Source organism: Ceratotherium simum, chromosome 3 (assembly GCF_057802395.1).
Source record: "Ceratotherium simum simum isolate JZ-2026a chromosome 3, ASM5780239v1, whole genome shotgun sequence".
Taxonomy (NCBI): Eukaryota; Metazoa; Chordata; class Mammalia; order Perissodactyla; family Rhinocerotidae; genus Ceratotherium; species Ceratotherium simum.
The window spans coordinates 1,134,305-1,140,304 of record NC_141902.1 but is presented as its reverse complement, the minus strand read 5'-3'; the positions used below and the strand labels follow the sequence as shown (position 1 = coordinate 1,140,304).

The window sequence follows — 6,000 nt, the reverse complement described above, 5'->3', positions numbered from 1 at the left end:
CCAGATACCTTCATTGTAAACATATCTTGTTTCCCTTTTTAATTAAAAAAGAATCTGTGGGGTGATAATTGAATAATGTAACTATCGTCTTATCCAATACACTTTCACCCAATGGTTTTAGCATCCTGTGTTAATCTTTGCCTTAATCAATTATTACATAAAGGTTGCAAAATGGTGATTTCTAATTAAATCATTTCATCTATATTTATTACTTTCTCTTATATATATTATTTTTCCTTAAAGAGGATCTTTTCTTCTTTTCTCTTTTTCTATTTCTCTCTCTGAGTTTCACTATGGGAATCACGCACTTTTAAATTTATACTATTCAGTGGGGCCAGTGGCAGCAACTTTGAGCCGGCTCCTTCAAAGAAATGTCGTCTCCGGTTTAGCTTTCTTGTCACAATCAGAAGGGCATTTTATAAAATAGACGGAAATGCATAATGCAAGGTCACACATCGTATATTTCTAGCACAGTGACCTGTCAAATGAACAGAGCTTGCACACGCCCGCACCAGGTCCCTTGTCAGTGGGGGTCAAGCCAGTGAAGGGCATTGCAAGCGGTTACTCAGTGAAAGAGAGGGGGGGCACGGGGGTTCAGGAGTCAGGCACGGCTGGGACTAAATCCTGCTTCTAACCCATTAATAGCAGCTGTAAGGTCTCAGACAGTGACTCAACCTCTCTGAGTCTCAATGTACTATTATGTAAGAAAAAAGAGAGAGAATAGTGAGACTTATTTGACAGCAGCGTGAGGTTTCCAGAGTGCCCATTCACAGCAGGCATTCAGTACATGACAGCGATTACGCAGCAACCAGAGTTTGAAAAGATGGAAAGGCATGAAAATCCAACTCAGTACTCCTGTTTTTGCACTTTCTGTGCCGGATGAAAAGACTCATTGGGGAGGAGCCTGTTGAGGGCTGCAGCTGGGTGCAGACTTGGGTGACACCTACCTTGTTTTTGTCCCATCCACGACTGAAAGAAGGGGTCCTTGGTTTGTCAGTGGGATTCTTTTCTGTCCACAAGATAAGTGCTGTCCCCTCTCTGGGTCTGTCCCTCCCTCACTCCTTCCTTCCCTTTTTTAATGGTAAAATAGATATAACATTAAATTTACCATTTTAGTCATTTTTAAGCGTACAGTTCAGTGGTATTAAGCACATTCACACTGTTGTGCAACCATCACCACCATCCATCTCCAGAACTCTTCCGTCTTCTCAAACCAAAACTCCGTCCCCATTAAACACTAACTCCCCATTTCCCTCTGCCCAGTCCCTGGTAACTAACATTCTACTTTCTGTTTCTATGACTTTGACTATTTTAGATATTTCATATAAGTGGAATCACATAATATTTGTCTTTTTGTTTTCGTTTTTAACAGCTCACACCCCTTTATTATTTAAAAATATTTTGTTACAAAAGGAAAAAGATACAATGCAGTATAAAAGACAGCGTCATCAAGCTTATTGCACAATTTCCAGTCTAGCAGAAAGACACACAGAACACAAAAGGGGGAACAAAGCTTTTTTTTTTTTTTCTGTTTGCTACCAGGAATTAAAACTAAAAATTGCATCATTGAGTAAAAACAAAAATGGGGAGAAAAAATTTTCTGGGTAAATAGCTTTTCTGGCATTCTATATTTTTTCCTTAAACTATCACCTTGCTTGGTTATCTCTACATTTTAAAAGGCATGAGATGCTCATGGTGAATGCCAGGAGGAGGGACTCCAAAGCTTGAGGGGAGAGGTGGTGGGTGGAACTGGGGAGGGGCAGACCCCTGGGGAAGGGCTGAAGGAGGGCGGCTCACTGGGGGCTCACCTCCCCGGCGGATGAGGGTACATGGTTCTTGGGGGTGAGGTCCATCCACCAGCAGAAGCCCTAGAATCTCAGCGTGGTCCCGTGGAGGTGAGCCCCCTCTTGAGACCCAGACACACTCACGTTTCTGAGCCTGTGCCTCAGAATGCGACAGGTTCTGCCAGCTGCCAGCCTCGCATCCACTTTTTCCCCACTAAGAACTGTTCCCAGCAGGAGTTCCAACAACTTGTGGACAGAATTTTCAGAGGCTACTGCCACCTCAGCATACCCTTTGGACGGGCCATTTGCTCCATTCTCTGCAAATTTCAACTCCAGCACAACACAGACGCCTACAGAGTGAGTAACCTGGGTCAGCTGCTGATCTGCGGTCTACCAGGAGAAGCTGCCCATAGAGAGCAGCTCAGCGATTACAGAGGCCATCGTAGGTGCAGAATTGCAGGGGTCTCGTTGGGCTTGGAGAGGCTCCTGGCAAACGGGAGGCGGCGGCTCCATGCTGCTGCTCCTGTCATCTGAGGGCTGTGAGGTGGCCATCAACACACAATCATACAGGTCAGTCTGATCTGTATTGTTGAACTCTAGTCCTGGTTGAACTCTGTCAGCGTATAGACCAATCAAGTCCACTCCTTCTGACACGGCTCCAGAAGGAAGATCGAGCACCCAGAGGACGGACAAAGTAAGAAAGATGCCATGAGAATATGGTGGCAGCAGCCGGTCTAAACTAGGCCTGGAGGAGGAGAACTGCTCTTGGTCCCAGGTCCCTTCCCCCTGAACATCACACGCCAAAACTTGTCTTTTTGTGACTGGCTTACTGCATTTAGCATAATGTCCTGAAGTTTCACCTGTGTTGTAGCATGTGACAGGATTTCCTTCTTTTTAGAGGCTGAATAATACTCCATTGTATGTATAGACCTCATGCTGTTTATCCATTCATCAGCCAGATTACTTTCGCCTCTTGGCTATGGTGAATGGCACTATGAACATGGGTGTGCAAGTGTCTCTTCAAGACCCTGCTTTCAGTTTTTTTGGATATATACCCAGAAGTGGGATTGCTGGACCATTTCGTTCCTTCTCAAGGCTGAATAATACTCCATTGCATGTACAGACAACATTTCGTTTATCCATTCATCCCTCAGTGGACATCTGGGCTGTTTCCACCTTTTGGCTATTGTGAATAAAGCAGCTATGAACATGGGTGTACAAGTACCCGTTTCTGGGCTCTTTCTTGATGAATGCCTGAGGCTCCTGTTCATTCCTTCATTCGTGCATTCATTCATCACATACAATTCCATGCCCACCACGTGCCAGGCACAGTTCTAGGCACTGGGATACCCCTGTGAACAAATCAGACAAAAGCCCCTGTTCTCACAGAGCTTACATTTCACTGAGGGAAGACATTCCACAAAAACATATAATAAATAAGTAAACTGTGTATTATGTGAGATTATGAGACGTGTCTTGGGGAGAAAACAGGGCAGAGTTAGAGTGACAGGATGAGATGGATGGGTTGCAATTTTGAAAGGGATGCTCAGGACAGGCCTCGCTGAGGGTGACGTGGCACAGAATCGACAGAGCTTAGGGAGGTAGCCCAGAAAGCAAGTCCTATTCAGCCCTCGGGGAGAAATAATAAATAAGAGCATAAATGTAAGTAATTTCTCAACCAAAATTAGAAATACGTAAAGAATCGAGCTTTTCAGATTACGTCAGTGATGGTTTTGTCTCTGGTGGAGAGAGAGGGCAATTGTTTACAGAACACAGCTTGAGGCAGAGACATTGCTCTGTGTTCACAACTCTTTCGCTTTCCTCCTGGGCTCACAGAAGACTACTTTTCTCAGCCCCTGTGTCTAGGTGGGACCATGTGACTAGTTCTGGGGAAAAGAAGGCAGAGAGAAGTCACGTAGGCCACGGGGTCTCCAAACCCCCTGGGGGGTCCCCACCGGGTCTCCAAACCCCCTGGGGGTCCTCCACACTCCCTTGTTCTCTCTCTCTCTCTGCACTTTGGCTGGATGGAGGCAGAGGGTCCGTGGAGGACTCAAGGCTCTAGGGGACAGAGGAGCCACAAGATGGAAGAAGCCCGGGCCTCTGAGTTTCTGCTGACTTGATTGGGTTATGACGTGAGCAAGAATTAAACCTTTTGTGTGGGTGTAAGCCATTGAGATTTGGGTTGTTTGTTACAGCCATTAGCCTATCCTGACATATAGTTGCCGCCAGCTGGAAGCTATTTCTTTCCAAGTTATAAGTAAAGCAAACATCCCCACACCGAGCCCGAGGTGGACAGCTCCCTGCACAGTGTCATTGCTGCTTTCCTTGCACAACGCTCTGCGGCTCCCCGAGTTTGCTGGAGGTGAGAGAACGGGTCTCCTCTGCTGTGAATGAGACTGCGTTCACGGGCTTTGGATGCTGTGAACGCTCTGCCCCGCTGCACAGGACCTCCCATGCACAGGACTGCAGAAGGCGCGCCTGCTACAACGGCAGGGCCTTCTGGGTATAAACTATTCCCAGAATAATGTTAAATACGTGGACTCCCAGCTTCCCGACCCCATTAGTACCTGCGGATTGAAGCGCTGACTGGTCTCCTCCAGCCTCTGTCCCGTCCCACTCAGGTGGAACGGACGCCGTCCCTTCCTCCTGCTTCACTCCGAGACATCTGAGCTGTCTCCCAGTTTTCCTGGTCTCTGGGAAAGCTGAGGACTTTTCTCCAGGGGTCTCAGCTTTAAGTCATTGGTATTCCTCAGGTTTCGCCTAGAGAGATTGTTTTAATGAATTTTATATCTACTCTTGAGTTGATGGTTTTGGGGCAAGGGTTGATCATCCAAGGTCCTAAGATCCCTGTCCCTTTTCCTGAGCTCCTCTCGTGGCAGATGGCTGGAGCGCCTGACCACACTCCCGGCCCACCTGATTTCAGTACAGCCATGGGAACTCCATGCACGTGGGCAGCGTCCCACCTCAAGCGCACGCATGGTGTCTCTCCTTCTCCATCTTAATGCTTTCGCAGAAGCTGTGGAAGGTTGCTCAGTCAGTACATGGGTGTATGAGAACCCAAGCTAAGACAGTTGGAAACGGAAGTGGCCCCAGAAATAGCAGACCATCAGGATGGGCACTGAAACTGGTGGGATGCCGACAAGGACCCCACTGCCAATGATGTGTGGGGGGTAAAGAACCTCTGATGAGCTGTATCGTCAAATTGCTAAGCATCTCGCTAGTGGAGGATCAGCACTGACTTCCACAGTAGCTTAGTGCTTAGGAGGCTGACATTTATTATCGGCTCTGGAAACCTTAAAGAAAGAATCATAGATGCTATAACTGTCAATTAGGGCATGTTACGAAGCCCAGAAAGTGTACATGGCAGCATTAAAGAGATGCTTATCTTTGACTGATGAGCGGAGATGTGCTGTTAGTGAGACTGAATGCTGGTCATCGACAGGTCTCCTTTGGTAAGGTCAGAGCCGCTACAAGGAAGGAGCGGGATGCTGAGACATGGGATGGCGTATTTTGTGGATGGACCTGAGAATTACGAAGCCCTAGATTCCTCCAGGTGGGAAGAAACATGCCCCTCGCTGGAGAAGAGCAGCCCCCCTTTGCCGGTGGATGACACAGACCTCACCTGAGGCAGATGTAAGATGAAGCGTGTCCTTTCAAGATCTACCCCCACCTCCCACCAATGCCATCAGAGTAACAATCAGGGTCAGCTCTCAGCACAGCCCAAGCACTTCCTGCTGCAGGGGCAGGCAGCTTTCTTACTGGCAGAACTGCGGGATCTTTCTAATACGGATGGGCAGGAACCTAGAAACACATGTGGGAGTGGACCTTGAGGGTGTTGGACAGAGGCGGGTGGAATGCAAAGTTGTACAGGGAAGCACTTATTGACCAGGGAGCACCCTCCCATGGTGCGGGATTTAACTTCCTGACAAGGATACTTAATGGGCTGCTAGCTGGGTTCTTTGATGGTTGCACATGGCAATAACTTACAATAAATGAGGCAGAAATGCCACAAGTGCCTGGGCGAAGCATGGAGAGAAGAGTCAGAAGGACATGTTAGAACTGGCTTATTACGTGACACCAGAGAGCCTAACTGATGACTATGGTCCCCGGGGGGTCAAGAGACAGTCCCTTCACTGACACAGGAAGGCGCACACTAGCGAGGGCACAGGTAGCACGGAGAAGTCAGTGGTAATGTCCTCCCTGGGCCCAGGACCAC

General features: G+C 47.8%; 1 long non-coding RNA gene and 1 pseudogene across 1 annotated transcript in view; both read right to left on the bottom strand.

The window, feature by feature from the left end:
* Positions 1-1,287: 1,287 nt before the first annotated feature.
* Positions 1,288-2,678, bottom strand: LOC101393911 (cleavage and polyadenylation specificity factor subunit 7 pseudogene; annotated as a pseudogene).
* Positions 2,679-4,273: 1,595 nt separating this feature from the next.
* Positions 4,274-6,000, bottom strand: part of LOC147917386 (uncharacterized) — a 54,738-nt gene continuing 53,011 nt past the window's right edge. Inside the window, exon 4 of the long non-coding RNA XR_015549492.1 lies at positions 4,274-4,544. This is a non-coding gene — a long non-coding RNA (uncharacterized LOC147917386). The remainder of the gene's footprint in view (positions 4,545-6,000) is intronic.